The sequence below is a fragment of the Manacus vitellinus genome, unplaced genomic scaffold (assembly GCF_001715985.3).
Source record: "Manacus vitellinus isolate BGI_N305 unplaced genomic scaffold, ASM171598v3 scaffold_33_pilon, whole genome shotgun sequence".
Lineage (NCBI taxonomy): Eukaryota > Metazoa > Chordata > Aves > Passeriformes > Pipridae > Manacus > Manacus vitellinus.
The window spans coordinates 3,356,024-3,380,250 of NW_021940478.1; the positions used below are offsets into that span (position 1 = coordinate 3,356,024).

General features: G+C 36.8%; 1 non-coding gene across 1 annotated transcript; it reads right to left on the bottom strand.

Annotated features, from left to right (window-relative positions):
* Window positions 1-23,208: 23,208 nt before the first annotated feature.
* TRNAE-UUC lies at window positions 23,209-23,280 on the bottom strand. Its single transcript has one exon. It is a non-coding gene; the product is annotated as a tRNA-Glu (tRNA).
* Window positions 23,281-24,227: the final 947 nt, after the last annotated feature.

A 24,227-nucleotide genomic window follows, 5' to 3' on the forward strand; every position in this document is an offset into this window, starting at 1 on the left:
AGAGGAAGAAAGCCCAGTAGTACACAGCTAACCATAGGTTATATGTAATCTCTTTCTGGAATCCCAGTGTGACCTCTATGACCTATCCACACTGACTAATATCCCAGGTGTGAGTGAGTGTTTTCAGGGTTGCTTAAATAGATCCAATTTCCAGTGCTCTACTGAAACATTAATATCTCTAATATACATACGGTAAGCAAATAGGTCCTTACTTTCTGAACTAAAATAAAGACATTCTCCTCTGGAATATCGATGCAGCATTTGATCTGTGTCAAACTGGAAGTGCTTAGAGTGCAGGACAACGACTACAAAGTCCAGCATTAGCCCTTTAATATTTAATTTCCATATTAATATGAATCAGATCTTCAGAGATTTACAATTAAGATATTTGTTAGCATTTCATTGCAAATGCTCCTTGTTGCTTTGAGTACAATAATTATTTGTCAATGGTTTGCAGATAATAATAAATGATGCTTAAAAATAATGGTCTTGAATATTTACGGAAGAATGAAGTTGATTGTAATTTTTTATCTTATTTTGTACTTGGTTTTATTAAATATGTAGTAGTTTTATCTACTGGGAAGAATTTTTTTAATATATTTGTTAATATTTTTCCATCAATATTAAACTCCATATTACAATGTTTCATACAAACATCAATATTTGGACTTGAAGTCAACTACTCTAGAACCAGTCTAGGATGGGGAGCATGTTAAGATGCTTTGTTGGATAGAAGAGTGCTTTGCAATTTGAGGTTGTACTTGGACTTACTTTTCAATGAATGTTTGCCTCAATGCTCAAGTAGTCATTCATATCAGCATCCTTTTAAACTGCATTACAGCTCCAGTATGGATTGAATGGACTCCTTCTTTTGAGTGGAAATCTACTTGTAGGAGTTAGTATAGGATGTGGACAACACACAACAACACCTTCAAACCTAAGAGTAGGAAGCACCCTTGAGTGCTTTTAAAAACCCCTCATTCCATGGTGGGTTAACCTTGGTTGCCCAGCACCCACAGGTGAGGGTGGCACAGGTGGATGGAGAACGTGGATCTGCAGTCAGTCCATAAGAGCTCCTCTGTGCTGCTCCTTCATGTTATTCTCTTCCCCTGCTCCTGTGTGGGGCCTTTCCATGTTCTCTAGTCCTTCAGGATATGGGGTCTCCATGGCTCTCCATGGGCTGAGCTTCCCTCAGGGCACGTTCATCCATTCCACAGAGGTTTCTTCTCCCCTCCTGCCCTCTTCCCGCTCTGAGGGCTGTTTCTCACCTGCTTCTCCTCGCTTAGTCCTGGCTACCAGGTGGTGTTTTGCCCTCCCTTGCTCAGACTTTCCTAGGGCTCTAGCTCGCCTGCCCACCTGTGGCTGAGGGGCTCAGCCATGCCCTGCGCTGGGGCCACTGGAGCCGGTTGTGTTGGACTGACTGGGTTATTTGCACCCAGTATGTCATGGGTATCTTCCCACTGATCATAACAGACTAAAAGCTTCTTTAAAAATTATTACATATAGAGATAGCCACCTAAATTGTGGTCAGTCTATTTAAGTATAGGCATCTGTGTTTCCAGTTTTCAATGTCTTTGCTGGGGATTTGGATGCAAAGGTGAAATAAGGTGGCAATTTCATAATTTTTCAGTTTCAGAAAGGATTTTCCTGAACAAATTTAGGTGTTGTTTATTATGAATGCCCCTCAAAGGGCATTCTTCCTCTCTAATCTATGGAAGTGGAAGCAATTGTTCACTATTTAAATCAGCAAGGTTATGTGACTCCTTGTGCCCAACCTACAGATGAGTCACATGGTAATTTATCACACAAAAATGATAAAGAAGAAAAAGATCAAAAGGAAAATTTAAGGTTTTCAGAGTGTTCAGCAAAAAATAAATTAAAAACCCTTTTGTTCTCAAAGTAATCACAGTAACAAGTGAAGTTTCCTTAGCCAATATCTTTGCTTTCTTTTATTTTTTCCCTAAATTATATATGTGACAGAAAGACTAAAAGAAGATGTATTGTTAGTTTTGAAGATGTATTTCAGTAACACAGCATAAGTTTGTAATACATGTAGCAGTAAGCCAAGTTTTGGCAGTCAGCTTTGATATTTTTTCTTTGAATCTTTTCTTTCTGATTGGTGGACTGAAATTAAAAGTATTTTCCAGCAAAATTAAAAACCATCCTTTTGCTAAGTAACTTGGGACAGACATTGTCCTCAGAAAATCATATAGAGACTTATTATAGCTAGTGTTTTTACACAGAAGGAGAATCTCAACCTTTGCTTTGGCAAGGATTCGGTTGGCACACAGGATGTTTACAGACCACATTTTCTGATGCACTGTGCTTGACTGTCCCTAAAGTCCCTTCTGCTTGACAGTTGTCTCCCTTTCAGTCATGAGTTCCAGTATAATTCACCACAGAGCAGAATCTGATGCCAGAGATGGACAGAAATTCCCCCTCTCTTCAATAAGTTGCAAAAAAATCTCAATTTTCATTTATTATTTGTTACTTTACAGTTAGGTACTATGACACCTACAAGCTGGACAAATAAAGAGGACTTTCATAAGGAATAGTAAATAAAGACTTCTCTAAATGAAATTTCTTTATGGAAATTCTATGGAAGCTTATTTTTTTTCTCATTGAAACTTACTGATTAATTTGCTTTAGATTAAAAAATATGAATTTAAAAAAATATTTTTAGTAGTCCAATTCAAGTATAGTTTTTTCATGAGTTGTTCAATGTTTAGGTGTATGTATTAGTGATGTCATGGTGTTCTGCATACGTTGCTGATTGGATTTCCTATGGGTCCAGACTTTTCTGGACAGGTTAACACATTAGTAAATATCTTGTCTGATGAAGTTAAGTCATGCAGAACAAGAAAAGGGAAGGAAAGTATGAAGTATTCCCTTATAGAGTGATGTGGCAATACAGGGATATCCAGCTGAACATTGAAACCAACCAAAACAAGGAAGTCTGTAATTTTTAAATTATAAACTTTTTGGACTCTCAGAATAGTTTGCCCAATAAAAAAGTTTGAGTAGCTGACTTAGGTTGACATAAATGTCACAATCTTATGACTTCCTAAGGGACTATGCTCTGATTTTCACCTGGCTGAATTGTCACTGGAAGCTGTTGATATTTTTCTGTCTATTCTTGACAACTGGGGACAGAAAATAGAAGATTATGGACCACTACCTAGAGATAAAAAGAGTTCACACTAACTGCATTCTGGTTCTGCTTTCAATACAGAGACAAAATTAAGAGTCCATAAACTGAATCCCTTTAAAAATGTAAATATAACTATATTGGCTTTTGTGTTGTTGTTTGTTTTTTTTTTAATTGTAGTGAAACAACAACAACCCATACTGTATTTCTGAGAATTTGTAATAGCATGTGAACTGCAATTTAAAAAAAACCTACATAACACCTTGGGTTTGGATGTTTTAATCTATTCCATAGAGTTTGGTTTTACTGTTTTAATGATAGAGTAAAAATACTTGCTGTTCTCTTTGATAGGTCATGAAAATTTAAAATCTCAGTTAAAAAATCAAATACATATTTTTTATCAAGATGATAATTTTTTCTTTGGGCAGTCAAGATTCCTGATAGCTGGAACTGTAACATTGTTTCCTATAGCATTGCTCATCCATTTCTGAACAAGCAAATTGTATGACAAACAGGAGATTCTCTGCTAGCATTACACTGGGTATTCTTTTGAGAATCTTCTTATACGTGGAGTACTTTTATTCTCACACTGTGACTTTATCAGTCTGCTTCATACACACATTTCTATAAAAGGATTTAATTCTAAGTGGATTATAAAGTTAGATTAACCCCAGCCAAGTGCTGGGACAGAAAACTATATTTCCTGTAGTCACTTCAGTTGTAAAAACCAGGCCTCATTTCTAGAAAAAAGGAGCAAGATTTTTCAGTAAAATATGAGTCACATGTTCCTGAAGATATTCTCTTGGCATTATCACATTTAGCAACACTTTCAAGGGTGCACATTCCGAGGCCATCTATCTGAATTTTAAAATAGTCTTGAATATGTACAGGTACATAAAAATACAGAACTATCCATTCATAGAAATGTAGTAAATTGACCTCTCACAAGAAGCGTATTTGTGAGACTTTTATTTTTCACTTTTGAAACTCACAGAAGACAAACAGCTTTTATGGTTTACTGAAAACTACAATTAAAAATATTTTTAGGGAGTTTATTTGGTGTTTTTAATCAGATTTCATGTGAAATTTGACAAAAAATTGTAGTTTGCCACTGCAGTCCACGCCATTACTGACATCCTGTCCAGTACAAGAAAGAGTCTTGTACCCTGTTCATGTATGCAATTTATTTAGGGTCCAAATAAAAACAGAGGAAAAAGAATGGTACAGAAACTTATATTGTATGCATTTTTTTTCAGCTTTGCCATGTTTGCCAGTGTTTACCATTAAGAGAGGCTCCAGTGACAAAAAGAATTTGTAACAAAGAGAACAATTGCTGTCTTGTAGCATGTGCCCAAGCTTGTCTTTAACACAGTAAAAGGTATCCATAGTAAATGCTGTTTGTTCTGGTGGTAGTGGCAATATCCACACATACTTTGTCCCAGCAAAGACCTCCACCTCCCACTGGACACAGTAAGTCTAAAGGTCCTGGGAAAACAAATCTAGCTCTCTGCATTGCTGAACTCTGTCTCTTTGTCCTAGTTGTGAAAAAAGCAAGGAGGTTGAAAAGTTTGCTTCTGTAACAGAGAGGAAAGGAAAGAAAAGTTAAGTGGGCTCCACTGCCCAGTTTTGAGACAATTCAAAGAAATGAGGGACTGTTGGCACTCCTGGGCTATAGAGGAGGACCTTTCCCATACACTGGAAGGTAGAGGTTGAAGTACTGAATCATTTCCCACACCAAAAACAGTTGCTACCACAATCTCTTGAATATCATTTTGGTACTCTGAACAGGCATGAAAGTCACTTTTGTGAAGTTTAATTCAATGTGAGAGTCACACTTTAAAAATAGAAGTGAAATATCTGGACTAGCCTTTAATATTTAAAAACTAGCCTTTAATTTATCAAGCATACTGTGAATATCATTCTTGAGTGCTTCTTTTTTTTAAGTACAAGACATACTCTCGTATATGTCCCCAGATTTAAATTCAAGCCACATTCCTTCTAAAGTAACTTACTGTTTCTATGAGATGATGAATGCATTGAAGTAACCCATCTTGACAGAGAAAGATATCATCCTAATAATCTGATATTTTATGTTCTTCGTTATAATTACTTTTGTCTCAGATTAATGAATTCCATTTACTGCAGCAAGCTAACATATGAAAACTGTTCAGCACAAGTATGAAATGTAATGGAAAAATGAGACTATCTAGTATGTAAGACATAAATTGAAACATTGAAGAGTCATTATTTACAAAAAAAAAATAAATTTTTTTCATAGTGTAAATTTTATTAAAAAGAAATCTCTCCCTCAGAAATAATCAAATGCATTTACATTCTTTAAGACAATTACCAAAGCCACAGAACTGAAAAACTAAGCTTTCAATCTTCTTGTGCTATACTCTTCCTATCTTTGTTTGTGCTATACTCTTCCTATTTTTTTGTGCTATACTCTTCCTATCTTTCTGTTTGTTCCATCTGAACTCAAATCACAAAAAAAAAAAAACAAAACAGTATTTTTTAAATGGACTTCTGTTTCTATATAAATCCTCCCTTGTTTAGAAATGCATGGTCTCATCTCCTGAGGAATGCACATCTCTTTCAAACAAGGTCCCTTTGTAACAGCTGTTCTGCAGCCTAAAGCCGTTACACAAACGAGATGGAGTGGATCTGTAAGCTGGAAAGGAGCAGTACCAAGGAGCTGTGACACAGGGCTCTGGGTCACAGTGCTGAGAACAAAGGCATCAGCACAAGAATCAAATGTCACAGGTGGAAGTGGCCAAGGAAGTCAGACAACCCCAGACTGAAAGGCAGCAAGTGACTCCACAGCAACCAGAGTCTGATATTAACAGGAAAGATCCTAATGGCACCTGGAGCCCCAGTTTCTATGTCACTGAAAAGTGACAAAAAAACCAACCCTAACAATACTCTTTCTCATCATCCCCAAAGAATCAAACCCATTCCAGGAAAAGACTTAAAATTAATGTAAAATATGAGGCACAGTGGCAAAACTGAAGGATAAAACTTTATATATATAGCTGACAAAACCCTGTAGAAGATAAGAGTTCATGCTGGTATGGAACTTTACTGTGGCAACAGTTGTAATACTACCTTGTCAGGCTGTAAAAGGACCAAATCAGACAATATAACAAATAATGAAAGAGAACAGAGTGGAGTCACTCCATGGATGTTCGAAAGCTATGTTTTCCCAGTAATGTCTGGTCTCAGAACTACACAAAAAAACAAAAAAAAAACCAAAAGACCCCAAAAGACCAAACCAAACACAAAAAACAAACAACAAAAATGATACTGTGGTACAAATAGCTGTATATGCAGAAGATAGCAGAAGGTAGGACAGCGTTCACTGTGGCAAGCGAAGAAAAGTGTCATGACTCCATACACCAGAGCCAAGCATACAGAGGTGAAAGTATAGGAGTCTCCAGCACCCGGGATTGCTTTTGTGTTTAGTCCATAACTGTTTAATAAGAAATATATAGGTTCCTGGGAGCAGTAGCAGGAAAAATAAGCAAAAAGACTGCGTCTCTTTTTATGATATCTATGTTGCTGAAAGCACTGATGTATAGAACGTAAAACAGGGATGTATGCTGTTCATTTTCCCCTTTTCTTTAATGTGCCTCAGCTTCTCATCTGGGAGTATCTCCATTATTTCTAGGATACTGCAGACTGTTCTTGTCAGCTTCTTGTTTTGTTGTGAAGTAAGGTACAATGAGGGGAAGATTTCATTTCAGCATGCAGATGCCTTCTCTCCCTGTGCAATTCGAATATACCTTCCTGTTTCATTCTTATATCTATTTTCTAAACTATCTAAGCAGTACATCCATGGGAAACAAGAAGTGGACAAAAAAGAAAAGGAAACAAAAACTAAAATGTCAGATTTTTATAACCAGATGCTTAACTTGCTGTTGTCTTTTCTGCATGGACCTTTTATGACATTAAATGCAATCTGACAACTGACAATTCCTTGATTCTTTACATCAGAAAATGATGCCAGATTTTTGCAGTACAGTGCTATTTCACTGGCATTTAAAGGAGAGAATATAGTGTATGGAAACCTGTGAAAACAGTAATTAACTGGGTTGGGTTTACAGGGCAAGGTTCTTGTATCAGTGGAGGAAGGGATGGCTTTTGTGAGAAGCTAGTGGAAACTTCCCCCAGTGTCCAACAGAGTCAATGGCAGACAGCTCCAAGATGGACACACTGCTGGCCAAGTCTGCACCCATCAGCGATCATGCTAGCAGCTCTGGAATGATATGTGTAAGAAGGGAAGAAAAAAAATGTTCAGAATTGCAAGCAGACAGAGGAATAACAATCTGTGAAACAACTCTGCAGACACCAAGGTCAGTGAAGAAGGAAAGGGAGCAGCACAGATTCCACTGCAGCATGTGGTGAAGACCATGGTGAAACACACTGTCTTCTTGCAGCCCATGGAGGACCCCATGCTGGAGCAAGTCCTGGAGCAGATCCATCCTCATTCATAGCACAAATGAGGCTGTGACCCTGTGGGAAGCGTCCTTGTAGGACCTATGGCCCTAAGGAGAGAGGACCCCATGCTGTAGCAGGTTTGTCAGCAGGACTTGTGACCTGCAGGGGATCCACACTGGAGCACTCTGTTCCTGAGGGATTGCACCCCATGGAAGGGACCCACACGGGAGCAGTTCCTAAAGAACTGCAGCCCATGGGAAGGACTCATATTGAAGAAGTTTGTGAGGGTTGTCTCTCATGGGAGGGACGCCATTCTGGAGCAAGGGAAGAATGTGAGGAGTCCTCTCCATGAAGAGGAAGGAGTAGAGAGGCTACATGTGATGAACTGACTGCAACCCCCATTCCCTGTCCTGCTGCACTGCTGCAGGGGAAGGAGGGAGAGAAAACTGGGAGTAAAGATGAGCCCAGGAAGGAGGGAGATGTGGGAAGAAGGTGTTTTAAGATTTGTTTTTTCTTCCTGTTACTCTAAACTCATTTGACTGGTCATAAATTAAACAAGCTTCCGAAAGTGGAGTGTGTTTTGCTTGTGACAGTAATTCACTGTTATGTGAATTACATGAATTGTCATGTGACAAAAATAAAAATAAGAGACTGAATCTCTCCTGGCCTTTAAACCCATGATCCTTTATTTATATTTATTTTCCCCTGTCCAGATGAGGAGGGGAGGGATAAAGGTGCTTCAGTGGACACCTGGTGTCTAGCTAGGGTCTACCTACTACATTAATCACCATGAGTGATTCCAAACTCCTAGCAGACCATGGGTCATTTGGATGGGGAGTTGGTGAGTCATGGTCATAACTCCAACAAAGAGGCTAAAGAGTAGGTAATCAATTGTTTTTTAAAGTCCTAATATGCAAATTTAATCAGAAATTTGACTATACAGAAATCTCAGTTTCTTATAAGCTCTTTTTCAAGGCCTATCTTTTCTCCCAGCTTACTTGCTAAGGGAAGGAAGGAGGAAACTGAGGTCAAGAGACTATAGCTGTTCAGATTGTGAATTTTGTTAGGTTTTTGTCATATTTGCTTTGGTAGGTCTGTCAGCGGTTAATCAATCAAACATCCTTAGGACTACTAACTGTATTTAGGTTTGTCAAGGGCATTGTAGCTGAGGATAGGCTCCCTTTTATGCAGCAATTATAAATCCACTGTTATGAACTTACAGAATTTTGCAAGTCTTATCCTGTTTCACCATTATCATACATCGTCAGCTGTCAGTCCCACGTGACTGTATGAGAAACTCAGGACTCATTTTAAAAGTAACATGAGTTTTGATCCTTTTAGGGCATGGAATAAAGCTCTTTCTAAGATACACATAACACACTGTGTTATGTTTAAGATCATGAATACTAAGGAAGACTCATAATTTTATGACTTTTAATTAAGGCTTGACTGAATTTTCAGTCTAAAAATTAATTTAAAATAAGTGTCTATTCAAGTATCAGCTATTATATTTTAGGTATGAACATGTTTCTGCTGTTGAAATTCAGTTAACAAGACAGATCAGAAGGAAAAGTTTTCATAATATATTTGTGAAAATCGTTGCCACAGGAACTCATCGAGGCAGACCACTATAGCTACATTCTAAAGAGGAGCAGATAACTAATAGCATTGTTAAGAATCCATGCCTATGCAAGCTAAGATGATAATAAGGTAATCAGATTTCATGCTTGAGGGTGTTAGCTAATCGCCTGCAGAGGTTTGGCACAATTGGCTGAGTGCATCTTGTTTATTTTTATGCTTGCTCTGAGACATCAGTTATTCACCGCCACTGTCAGCCGCTTACTGGATAAGATGAACTAAATGGTTTGTTCCAGCGAGATGAACTCTATGTCCTGTAATAAATGTTACCATAAATATAGCAAGCCATCCATTTTAAGACATCAATAAAATATACATTATAGTGTAACAACTGCTTAGTGGGCACGTGTCCTGCTGCCCTCTACTGACTTGCAATCATGGCCAAGTGGAGTGATACTCAAGTTTTGTGTCTCTGACTCTACAGAAAAAATTAAAGTTGTTACCTACACAACTGATGCTACCTGTGTGCCACTGAGAGTGATTCTGTGCTTTAGCAAGAGGAGATTGGAATGAAGGGGAGGTAAGAGAAGAGGAGAGGGGAGAGGAGAGAGGAGGGGAGGGGAGTACCTCAAAAGCATCTGGTGGAAAAATGCCTAATTCATTGTCAGCCATTTCCCTTACCTGCCAGTGAACTGGGCCCCCTGACTGGGGACCCAGAGGTAATGAGGCTGTTCCCTGTTCTTTGAAGCAGTCATCACTTCAAAGTTGAAAACAGTCCTGAATGAGATTAAGGTAAGGGGGGAAATAGAAACATAAAGGGCTTGGGAATGAAAATTCTGAAATTAAATACCCAGAATTTAAAACACATGGAATGGTTTTGATTAAATAACATTTTTTTCTCTCTGATAAAAAGACAAATACAAGCTAAAAATAAATCAGTGTAAACCATGGGTAAGAAAAAGGGAAAATCACAATGACAGTCCTCAGATTCTGGGGCCTCCTGAAATACTGATGTTCTTATTGTATTCCAGAGAGGATCTACTGGAGCTAAACATTTCCCTTCTTGTTCTTGTGCTTAGTCTAGTTCATGTCTCTTTGAGAGAAGCAGGACATATGTATTGGGTTTTCTGTGTCCAGGTTTTTTTAGCAGGGAGGCCACGAACATGCCAATAAAAAACCTCCATACTCACTGGGGTGGAGGCAATGATTGGATGGCAGGAAACATATTCTGTAGACCAGGCCACTGCTCGAAACACGGTCTTAAGCCTTGAGATGCACATTCTGTCGTGACGTGGTACCATGTGGAGAACTGAATCAGAAAACAGGACTCATTTTTTAAATACCCTTATAAACCCTGAGGTAAAGAAACATGGTATTGAGTGGATATATCACATCCCTTATCACCCACAAGTCTTTGGAAAGATCAAGAGATATAATGGACTTCTAAAGCCTATGTTAAGAGCATTGGGTAATGGGACATGGAAACACTGGGAGGCAATTTTAGCTGAAGCCACTTGGCTGGTCAACACTAGAGGATCTGCCAACTGCCCTGGTCTTGCCCAAGCAAAACCCCTTCATACTGTGGGAGGAGGCAATGTTCCTGTACTCCACATGGGGAAGTGGTTGAGGGAGTCAATGTCAGTTTCTCCTCCCATTGGAAAAGGCAAACCCATTTGTGGGATTGTCTTTGCTCAGGGATCAGGAGGTACCTGGTGGGTAATGTGGAAGGATGGGCTGTCCTAGTGGGTGCCCCAGGGATATTTAATCTTAGCAGAAAAGTAATCTATAGTGTAAATTGTATGTTGCAGGAAGTAAAGTAGCAGAACAATGAGGAATAACTTTTGCGAGGCTCAAGGAGAGTGCCACGATTACCTGGGTCGGGCTGTTGTTGGTACCCAACGATTGATTGTACCCATCCTGATGGAATGGAGCCCAAGATCTGAAGGGGTGGAAGAAGCCCATGAAAATGGAAAAATAATATCTATCTATGAAAGGATAGGGTATAGTCACAAGATATATAAATTATGTGGGATCCCAGTATGATGCCAGTGGTGTGGAAGAGGGGTTGGAGGTTGTATTGGGTCTGGCTGAGATGGAGTTCATTCCCCATAGCAGCCCTCACAGTGCTGTGCTTTGCATTAGTAGCCAGAAAGGTGTTGATAGCACACCAGTGTTTTGCTGCAGCATCCTCCGTCCCCAGTTTAGGGCAAAATCCTGGGAGAACACAAGTAGGCCAGCTGACCTAAACTAATGAAAGTGATATTTCATACCATATGACATCAACTCAGATATAAAATCTAAGGAAAGAAGGAAGAAGGCGAGGCATTTGTCGTTTGCAATATTTGCCTGCCGAGCAATCATTATATGTTTCTGAAGCTCTGCTTCCCAGGAAGTGACTGCACAGCACTGCTGATGGAAAGAAGAGAATAAATTTTGCTATTTTCCTTTTCACTTTTGTGTGCACAAGCTTCCACTTTTGCTTTAGTAAACTACCTTATCTCAATCTACGAGTCATTTTCCATTCTATTCTCTCTCTCCAGTCCCACTGGGAAGGGGAGTGATAGAGCAACTTGGTGGGCATCTGGTGTCCAACCAAGGTAAACCCACTACAACATACAAGTGAATTTTTCCTTGCAGCATGTATCTGGGATGAAGTAGGGTACTCTTAGAGTACAGGATAGTAAAAAAAAAAAGCACTACTGGTAGTACTTGTTCCATAGACAACACTCAGTATCACCTAAGACAGTCTGTAACAGAGTTACATATTTTAAAGCCCGGAAAGACTGCTATGGTTGCCCCTAAGCTGTAACACCTAGTCCTTTTCAGCAGCCTCATCTGATCTTTCAACCTCATAGTAAAATTTGTACTTGCTTAGTCATTCTGTATAAAAAATGGGTTTAACTTAACCTTTTTAGACTGTATATTGATGTATTTTATTATGTGGTATCTTTGTAAGATAAACTAACATATGACTTGTCTTTCCCTTTGTCCTGGTAACAGATAGATCACACAGATTTCGTGTATCTTTTATTCTAAGATACATTTAGAAATGGTTAAGATAAAAATTAATGGCAGGGTATTTTTTTATAGTTTTTAACTTTTAACTTGTCGGTTATTTTTCAAAAGGTGGAAGGCACTTCACTCTTTTAACAATGCCCATAAACATTTTATTGATTTAATTGTATTCCATGCCATTAAAAAAAATGTCTCTCAATTATCATTAGATAATGAGCAAAACACTATGCAAACAGCAACCCACTGGCTACAGAAAATGGAGTGTTTTCCTTAACTCACTATGTGTTATTCATTAGGTCTCACACAATGAAAAATTATATTATTGATTTAATAACATGATTGATTTGAAATCCAGAGAACAAAACAAGTTTCTGGAGTGCTGTGTATTCTCAACCTTTTCATTCTGTGGATAGCTGCAGAAAAGCTTCTTCACATTGGCCTTCTCTCATCCAGTAAAACATTAATTTTGAATTCAATCTATATCTAATTTGTTTGGGGTTTTTTTCCACCTATTACTTGCACACTGTATAATAGATATTTTCCTACACTTTAGGACAATTTAAGTGAGTTACAAAACCGTAATTGAAGAAACCATTTAAAAAATTTGCTCTCTTTTTCATTAGCCCTCTGTTATGCTAGTCTGTCAGGTAAATTGTAGAAATGAATATCCCAGAAAAATAGATAGAGCTAAAAAAGACTGTTAATCTGCTATCTATAATTTTGTGAACAGTTTGATGACCTAACATAGCTATCTTTAAAGAAGTTATATTTAAAGTACTGACAATCTAGTTAGTCACTCTTCAGAGTAGACATTTATAGTGCAGGTGTAAGTTGCCTGCTTTAAGACATATTTGAAGCATTTCCATAGACACAAGAATGTATAGAAGAATCAAAATTAATTAATTGCATTGCTTAAGTTTACAAATTATTACACCTCAGTCTGTTAATGTTTAGTTTATTATTTCATTACTGTTCTTTTACCCTAAGAAGATCCATACACAGCCAGTTTCAAAAGGATACTGTTGGAATCTATATTAAACATCTAGAATACTATAAACATGGAAAAGTATTCTCTAATGGACATCAGAGTAAATTATGTCTTTATTTGGAGTTAGAAAGCCTCAAGGTCAAAGGAGAAGAGCCTTCAATGCCTTATCAGTTCAGGCCTTCAGATGCACCTCAGAGAAATTGCATTCATTCCCGGACAGCTAAACAAGGCTGACATCTATACTGCCATTAATAACCAAACTAACCACCTTTAAGCTATTTTGCAGATGGTTTTAATGCAGTGTAGATGTATGCGAACATATGATCGGTATCAGGAAGCAGAAACTTGTTGTCTGGTTTGCTGAGCAGACACAGCCTGCCTCAGCTGTAACAGCCTACCTGTCACCAGCTGTGGCACACAGAATGGCTTAGACACAAACACACACAAAACAGCTGCTCCTGACTGCTCTTCTGCCACAGGTGCCCTTTCTGGTTGAAACTATTGGAAACTGACAGTGCCTGTGTGAGCAGGTTCATCCTTTTTTAAATTCTATATTGACCCAGTTACACCCTTTCGTATCTTCCTGTGGGACAAAATGTTAGGTTCAATGCACCTAAGGATCTATACATATCTGCAAAGTGTTTTGCCTCTTGTATATTTGGGTAAAAATTGAGAACAAAGCAACCAATTAAGAAAAAAAACAACAAAAGGTACAAGCATAAACAAGATTTTCTTGGGAATATGAAGCTTCATCACAGAGACATCAGAAAAAGCTGATCTACCATTCATATTCATGGGATTTCAGCTAAGATTAGTGTTGAAAACATAAGAGGACAGTGATAGCCATGAGTATTGATAGACAATTCTTGTTATAACTGAATATAGCATCAATGTTTTGTCACACATTTTTGCAATTTTCTTAGCACTTTTGTGCTTCTGAGTGCAGTTAAAATTGATAGCGATCCATTAAGGCTCTGAATAGTCACATCCTAACTGAGAAGCCTCAGCCAAGCTGCTCTTCTATAAAGTACTTTTATTCTTTCCCCAGTTTCAAAAAAAAGGCATCTCTTAGCAATGAACTTTGAATTTACTTACTTTGGAGTTTGCTAGATCCCAAAAGGCATATAATTAATTTTGTTTTTACAAAACTATTCATTAAATATAGTCTTCTAAAACATTATATCCATCCTTTACAAACAGAAATCTGCACCATAGCAGCCACTTGGATTTTTTTTCTTTTTTTTTTTTTTCTAGAAATCATTGAATCACAGAATGACAGAATATGTTGAGTTGGAAGGGATCCATCAGGATCACAAAGTCCAAACCCTGGCCTTGCACAAGACACCCCAAGAGTCACACCACGTGCCCAAGAGTATCATCCAAATGGTTCTTGAACTCTGGTAGGCTTGGTGTTGTGACCACTTCCCTGGGTTTCAGTACTCGACCACCATCTGGGTGAAAAACCTTTTCCGGATACCTAATGTAAACCTCACTAAACAGCCTCATGCTGTTTCCTCAAATCCTGTCACTGGTCATGAGAGCAAAGAGATCTCTACTTCCCCCTCTGCTTCCTCTCGTGAGGATGTTGAAAAATACCATGTCTTTTACCTTAAATTATTAACTTTTTCAGTCAAAGCCTGAAAGGATAATGGACTAGGGAGACAGAATTCACAAGAGACAGACCAATCAAACTGGAATACAGAAGTTTGCATACTTTAACCCTCACACACTTCACAAAAACATATCTAGATCTGGATCCAAATTCTCCAGCTTAATCTCTTTTTTCTCTTCCTGGACTTCAAAAGCCTCTTTTAACTTTAAAAAATTCTGCTGTGATAACAGTGCTCCACCTAGTGGAAATAAAACTATTCAAACTATTGTAAGACCGCAGCTTTAGCTCGGAGAACTCTTCTCTCAATGCCTAAGTAGTCAATTTTTCCAGTGATACAAAACTTGGGATGCCCTTTGATGGTCTCAAAGAAGTGCTAATGTGACTATCACAGTACAGTGCCAACTTAAGAACAAAAAATACTGCCATTTTAAAATATAATAACGAACAAAAGGAACAAATCTCTTGAGGATTATGGATCTATTACTAATTTGCTTGTGATGACTCCAAATGGTTAAAACAGCTAACAGCTAACTATATGGTTAAAACAGCTTTTTAAAAAACAAAATGGTTTTTAATTGATTTTTAAAGAAAAAATATAAAAGATATTTTGGATCGTAATCTACAACTATTATGTTGCTGGTCAGCAAATTTCACATTGTCTCAGTAATTTTTCTTTTACTAAAGCATTTTCAGTTTGGGGTAGTTTCTGGAGACTTTGTCAGGGGATTGACATCCCGTTGTTCTTTATGTTTGGAACAAGTTTAATTGAGAACTTATCTTCCCTTCAAAATTTATAAAGTGGTGAGTTTTTTCTCATCACGCAGGGCAGTCACAACTCGAACAGCAACATGGGTGTTTTTCATTCCAGGCAGAATTTCATATAAAGAGGTGTATGGAACTGCCAGTAACCTTTAGTAGCTTCTGAGGACAATGTCTGAGACATGGTTGTGAAAAATCAATCATTGTACTATCCACTGGAAAAATTTAGAGTACATAGTGGCTTTCTATCCATGAAAATTGCACATACGCTAAATCAGGGCCAGACTTACAAATATTTATTTAAATTAAAAAGAACAACCATGATACCCCTAACTTCTTGTTTCGTTGCTGCAGTGTCTTGGAATTTTAATACTCCAAGTAGCCAATATGAGGAGCACACTGAATAGCTTACACAGTTTTTTACAATGCAGAAAGATTTTTAGTCATAGAGGAGAGTAAGACAGACAGCTCCCTTTGAAAGTCAGTTAGAATTCATGGTGCTTTCCTCCTTATCAAATCTTCATTTCAGTATCCTATACTCTTACTAATATACAAGGAAATGATAAAACCAAACCAAAAATTAAACTAAGCATTTCTAGATCACTATATACGTGTATGAATGCACATACACATACATCAGTATACTCCATGATACAAATTCTGGACAGATTCATGTCTGGGATTTGTTCTTATGCAGTGATTTGTTTCCAAACAATGCTTAAACAACCAATAAATTACATGAGTTCAAGACAAGTGAGATAAAGAAACAGAAATCTTCAGGGTTATTCAAAACCTCTCTAGGATAACATTTTTAATTTTAATTCATTCAGGATCTGTTTTCTCTTCTTTCCCTCTCACGTTCCAGTGTCCATCCTCCGTCCCCCAATATCTTCTTCTGCAAGACCTTAAATCATCAGAATTCACTGGCTGAGTAGAGGCAATATTTAGAGAAAATATATGTATGCTGTTTTTGAAGCAGCAATTTAATTGTAATTAATAGTATTTCTACTCTAAGTTCAAATTACATCTATCTCCTTCCATCATGATAACTGTATTCAATACTAGTCATTTAACTTAACTTGAAGTTGACAAACCTACTGAGGGACTACATGACAAAGAAGCAAGATTTGACTCTTCATACAGAAATATGCAGGGAAAATCACAATGAAGAAAGGTAGGGTATGAATTCAAAGAGCACTACTTTCTTTGCCCAAAGTCCTCATGAATATACGCTTAGTATGCAGGAGGGGGGAAGTAGCCTAGAGCTTTCTGAAATGTCCCCATTGAGAGACACCACTGTTATTACACAGCATGTCAACTATGTGGTTAATAATTACTTTTCTCGGAGGCCACTGATGTCAATTTCTGCTCGTTCCAAAGAGGAATTTTGCTAAAAAAAGCTACGGAATGAGGTATTATTCCAACCTACAAGGTAGAGAGCAAAATTCAAAAAAAAATATTAATTTAATTCAGTGTGATAAATACATTTCAGTAAGATTCAAAACTTAGGGCAAAAATTACACAAAACACTTTTAGCAATTTGTCCCATTAGAAATATGGCAAATATTTGTTAATTTCCTTCATAGTTTAATTTAAATAGTCCCCTGTCACAGAGTCTTCAGATTTAAAGGTCAAATGCTTATCCTTCAGAAAAAGATGAACAACATAGATGAAGGTGTATGATTTTGCATTGTCAAAAACTAGCTGTAGATAAATAACGAAATACCTGTCTACTGATTTCCTCTATACTGACCACTCTGTATAGGACTATAGGACTCTGTAAAGAACTTTTTACCACCCTTTATCCTCTCAGAAAAATGTCTCTTTTTCATTTTGAAGCAAGGAATGTAAATTATTAAATAGGCTATTTGACACAGTAACATTTGCAATTTTAATCCATTCTCTCAGTAAATGAAAGCTAATTCCTAAGATAATTCCTTAGTATCCTTAAGAATGTACATTGACTCCTGCAAAGTAGAAGTTATTCTCTTCATCAAAGACTTTTAAAAACTTGACACTTCATTTTTTTTTTGAGTTTTAGCTGGCCCTTTTTTCTTTATTATTTTGATCCCACTTTTGCCTGTAGCATAACTGAACATAATTTTCAAAAGTATTTAGATAAGAATTGAGCAAAGAAAGAAAAAGACAATAGAGTGTGTGTTCCTAAATTATCTGTGTGCCTCTGAATATCTTCCCCTATCATGATATAACAACCACTGATGAGAACAGTAGATACACCTAATGTAAGATCTCAGTATTACCCATATATTTTGTTGTTTAAGAGTTGTTTGAGTTAACAAGTAATTATGTTCAATAATAAAGCAAGAACCCAGGATGGAGACTAATATTATGATTTGTCTCCTTAAAGTAAAGTTTTCACTAAAGGCAATGCTTCATCTTGTTTTACCCATTTTCTATGCTCCCTGTGGCCAGGCAATGATTGAGAACTTGTCAGCCTGCCACATTATGATGTCACAGAGAACAGGAGAAAAGCAGTCATTGCTGCTGGGAATTTTTATGCTGAATGGCTGGTGACTTCAAGGAATCAGAGGAAAATGCTGGTTTTGCTCTTTCCAGTAGTCATTATGGTGCAGCCCAAATGCATGGATTCCTTCTAGGTTACAGCTGGGGGTTTCCTCTAGTAATGTTCCTGGAAGTCCTCTCAGGGATTGCCCCTTTCACAGATATCCCACTTTGGCCACAGTTTCCTGTGCCCAGGAGGGATGGATTTCCCACATATGCGCCTCAGATTTCACTGTCTATAGGCAGCAACTGCATCAGCAAGGGGTGGAATGGGGCACAAGAAAAAAATGCAGATGCTCTTTATCACAGGAAAACTGTGAACCTCATTCGTGCAAGCTTCTTTCTGGCCTCCCTCTGTACCAGCCTAGGAATAGCAGTAGCAAACCTAGGGTCCCCAGTTCACATGGCACTACTCTATGCATTACATGAATGTTACATCAAACAAGTCTTCAGTCCCTGTCATATCAGTTAATATGATGGCCACTGGAATTAGCATCTCCTCAGGTTTCCTCTTTCAACCTAAACCAAATATATTCATCCCAAACTCTATTTTATACATATAGTTTCCAGATAAAACTTATCCCTCTGGATGAAGCAGAGGAAACAGAAAGATATATGATTTTGTTTCCTCTTAGTTTCTCTGCATTCAGTAGTAGGGCAGGTAATTATAACAGGAAACACTGAAGAGGCAGAACCAAAGACACCAGATGTCCCTTACTTACCCAGAGCTTTCTTGGTAGCAGACATTATTCCTCATACATGTGAAAATATCTTTTTCTACAGTTTAGAGAACTATAAAACCTTAATTTTGCTTGTATTGACTGAAAATGAATATCTGGAAAAAATAAGATGACAAAAATCTTACTTTCAAAATTCCTTGAAAGCTAATGTATGAAAGGTATTATTCCTATGACCTGTTTATAAAGTTTGAAAAGACTACAGAGAAAAATGGACAGTGGTGAGCACAACCCACAAGCAGAGAGCACTGCAGACAAAGAAAGCTGAAGGAAAGGGCATGCCAAGTACTTTTACCTCCATGTCACACATGACAGTCCTGAAGAGTAACTGCTTGGACACTCTGGCTGTTTCAAAATCACTTGCTCTAAACATTCAGTGCATCTCTTGAGGGAAGCAAGTGCCATCTTGTCCCTGATTAATTTTATGGATTGAGAGGAACTAACTGATTATATAGGCACCATATTGATCTGTCTGCTGACATGGGTAATGATTTTAATTGTGTCACTTTATGCTAACTACTTTTGACTAATTGGGCATCAGTTCAGTAGGATCTGCAAAGTGCTTCATTTACTATTGTATTTCAACTAAATATTTTAACTTTCCCTTTCTCTAAATTTTAGTGGATAAAAGTAAGCCCTTTAGAAAACAGGAGAGTTCAATAAACTAAGCAATTCAAGAAGAGTAACTAACTGGAATGTGCATGTAGACATCACAATGATTTGTAAACTAAAAGAGAGATAAAACCATAGCTTTAATTAAAACAAGAAAAAAACTGGAAATAAACACAAAAGCACTATGCATATTTCGAAAAACCATAATGGCACGAAGAGTTTGGAGAAATCAGCAATGATAATCAGTTTCTCTCTCTTGGACTTCCATCTCACCACATTTTCCTCTTCAGTTTCTTCATCCCTCTCAGTTACAAGAATGGAGAGATAGAGAAGGAACTGGTTATTCTAGCCAAGGAGTATGCACTATCTTTCCTGCTCCTGCAATTTACTATGGATCAGAACATTGTTACTTGTGTCTGCACAGTGCTCTATGCCAGATCATAAGTCTGCTCTAAGAATAAAGTCCAAATTTATGTGCACTTGCTTCAGTTCAGCCACATCCTGAAGAAATGTTGCAAAGCTCAATGTTTTTCCCAAAGTGCAGGTTTTATTCGCAAAGCTCTTCCTGATCTTTGCCAAAGTCTGTTCCTAGCTGCCATGACAGTTCCTAGAATTCAGTTCTGTTTTCTGTAGGCCCGTCCAGATGCTGTCCAACTCAACTCTCAGAAACTCAGCTCTCAACTACTAAGACAGAATTGCTATCTTCCCACCTGTGTTTTGGCATATTAAGTCCATATTACCTTATTTTATTTCTTGAAGACAGTAATGTCTTTTATCTGCCTAAATGGTGTTAGAAAACATTCTTCATAATTAACTTGTATTTCAGGTAGAAAACTTCTCAAGCTTTAGACCATATTCATATTCAAACAAGACACAGGAATTCACTACGAATTCATAAGGCAGGTCACGCGTCTAGATTTTTCTATTGAAGTAACTGAAAGTTGAGCGATACCTAATAGTCATACAGCTTATACAGATTATTTTATTTTTATAAATACAGTTAAATACGCTTTGCAGGATTTAATACATATGGTACACTTATTATACATGCAGTTAGATTTACTAAGCAGAATTTACGGCAAAACTGTCCACCAAATGTAGTATGATACGAATTTTTACAGTATCAGAAGATACCTTTATAACTCTGGGCATAGTTAGTGTTACTAACTTGGTCTATATGCCCTGAGATTGTAATTATTATGATACATTATTTATTTTCTTGTTACTGTTATTAACTTTGAATAGATAACTTTTCAACTCTTTACTCCATTTTATTAGGCCATTATATTTTTTATTACTTTACTACTATTTATTATTATCTCCATAGTGCAAATTACTTGCATTGCAAATGTTTTCTTTATCAGGGAAAATGGCAAGGAAACAGAGAGCTCTTTGGTGACCATTTATAAAAGAAAATCATAAACTGCCCTTGTTAACTCAAAAGACTCTATACATATGCTGAACCAAAGATACCCAAAGCAAATGGCAAAGTTTCACCAATCCTGCTAGAATAATCCAGCAACCTGTGGATATTTTGAATGCAATGTCAAAGAGAGAATTAATAGTAATCTGACTCCATCCCTTGAAATGGTGGTCTAATAAGAGAAAGTAATCACCTATCAAAATGTTATGCATTATATATCTTTATTATATCCATTTTTGTTCTTCTCTGTATCTTTACTGCATTTGTGCCAAGTGAGGAAACAAATTAAATACTATATAAAAACTTCTGGGTTTTTTTATTATTTTGTCAAACATATACCTATTTTTTATTTTTAACAAACTGAAATTAATGTTGAACTAAAAATCTACCAGGTTGTAAATGCACAGAAACTTCTATCATGGCTAGGCTTCGCAAACAAAGATTAAGGAAGGCTCTATCCACATTTATTACAGGCACGCTGGTGGCTAATGATCAGATATTGGCCTCTGATTTATTTTAGAGATTAAATATCATAATAATCAGACTATTACATAAGCTGAAAGGCTTCTAGGATCCATAAGCCTTTTAAGTTATCCAATAAACATATTCAATTTTGAGTAATGACTGTGCTTCCTAACATGTATCTGGTTAAAATACAATGATATGAAAGGCATACAGTTAAATTTTAGCATATCAAGAAATCTGTCACTCACTTTGTACTTTATTGTGGTGCTTAGAAATCCTCCTGATTACTATTTATTTTAATATCTAAGAGAAGTAGCCAATTTTCTGTCTCCTGCTATTAGTTCTTTTTACATTTTCTTTTGTGACTTTACAACAGACTTTCATGAACAAAACCACATATGAAAAAAAGAAGAAAATAAATATAAACCTACATAAATTATCTTTTGTTACACACCAGCACTGAAGCACACTCTGAATTAAGTCATGGACTTATCTAATTTCAATAGAGTTTTGGTATTTTAAGTCCCTAGCAAATTTTTTCCCCTTTATCAATTCCTTAAATCTTAGACTGACATGTACAAACGCCCAGGGATTTAGAACCCACAAGAACATCCTGTTAGCTCCTATGTACAGAATGTATGTTTGAAACATACTTTAAAATGTTTTGTCAAATCATTTCTACTTATGTAACTAAAAAACAACTGGGAAAACTATCTTCATGTCTTTCATATTATTGCTTCTCTGGTACAATCCAAGTATTTAAAACTGTATTTGAAACTCCTTAAATTGTAGAAGGAAAAAGAAAAGATTTCATAGTATATAAAGCAACAAAATGTTCCTTACTTATCTAGTCTAAGAGCTAATGGCATCACACAATGAAGTAAGCTTCTCTCTTCTGTTTGAGCATCCGTTTTGCATTCCACAACTTAAAGGGTTCTTTCTTAAGCTACTCAAACACAACTTCCATTTTGCAAATTTCACTAATGTTCTATATTTTTAAAAACAGTATCCACAAAAATTTTTTCTGTCTTTTTTTTTTTTAAAAGCCAAACTCTGCAGTGCAGTATAGTCAGTTGAATACTGAACACCTAGAAAGGGCATTTTATATAAAATCTGGGGTCTCAAAACTGATAAAGAGGACAGTACCAGTAAATGGAGAGTGGAAGAAAGGGGTGGGTAGACAGAACATTCTAGTATGCATATTTTACTGTCACCAGAGGTTTTTTTAGTTCTTTCTGAAATTTTGATATTTAATTATTTACTCTGTCTCCAACGCCTGTCAACCTGGACTCATCACAGTGAAGCTATCCAACTGAAAGGATGTGTGTATAAAAGACTAAATAAAAATGTTCGAAACAGTTTTTAAAGAATTCCAGAAACATATTCCGAGAAAAGATATCCTAAGACAACACATAAAATTTTTATGTGGTGGAGTGTTCAGTTCACACGTTTTGTAAAATAGGGAACTCTGTTGTGGCTTTTCAATTTACAAGGAATATAATTATCCCAAAATGAATCTTAATGAAAATTTTATACTCTACTATGACCTCTGCATCCGTCTATCTCAAGCATGTATTATTCACTTACTGTGGATCTTTTTCAAATACGTACCACTTAATTAGTTAGCCTAGAATATCATATATAAAATAAAGTAGTATAGTAGTATGGCCAGTCTTTGTGAATGAAGATTTGGGAAAGGTCTTTACCCTTCCAACCTGCGCAGTGGATTTTTTTAGGTGAGACACAGTGCTGAACTGAGCCCACCCTTTAATCCTGAGGTTCATCTGCCGGGGTTGAGCGAAGTTTGGACAGTGGCAGTGAGGTCCTCAGGACGTAGGTTTGTTTAGAGTGACCTTCTCTTAGATGGATGGCCTTACAGGGCTGACGAGCTCCATCTGCCCGGAGGAGTTCCCTGACCGGGAATCGAACCCGGGCCGTGACGGTGAAAGCGCCACATCCTAACCACTAGACCACCAGGGGGCCCCCTTAATTAAATAAAGTATTCAGTATTGTAAGACCCTTATCCACAGAAATAAAACACACAACAGTATCCTCTGTTATTTTCAGGTAGATAATTTTATTTTGAATATTTTCAAGACTAATAGTTCAGTAAAGATTACTTTTCAAGTTTTGACTGGGATTCACTTCTTAAATTTTTTACATCTCAGAAGTACATTAAAGTACTTTCAAATTATTAAAACTTATTCACACTCTCATTAAAGTTAAAATGTTTTTAATAGCCATAAAATTGTTTCTCAGAATAGGAATATAGTATTTAACTAACTTTTTCTGTAGTCTTCACCAAGGTTTATGATTGCCCTGTGTCACTCATGTAGGTACTTATATTCATCTGTATAAATTATAGATATTACACACATATATATATATATATGGTGGATGTGGGATTTTAAAGCTTAAATGAATGGACCTTTATAACATCACTGTAAGGTAGCAATTGGAATGACTCATTATACATATAAATTTAGAAAAAATGCAGAGGTGAAAGGAATTTTTGAAGGTTATGAAATATTATGTGGAAACAGGCAAAATTTGGACTTGAATTTGCTTTATCTTCACATAGAAGTGAAAGCATAGAACCATGATTTATTTGTGTTAGTGTGTAGAGTTTCCAGCCACAAATGAAGACCCTACTGTGTTAGGTATTAATCAAACACAGAACTTGTCCTCACCTCACACATGCAATTAAATAGGATAGAAAAGAATAGACTAGAATAGAATAAGAGTAGGAATAGAATATTTCAGTTGAGAGGGATCTACTATGATCAACTAGTCCTACTGCCTGACCGCTTCAAGACCAAAAATTAAAACATGTTGTTAAGGGCATAGGAAATCTCTCTAGAAAACCTGTTCCACTGTTTGACCATCTTCTTAGCAAAAAAATGCTTTCTAACATCCAGTCTTAACCT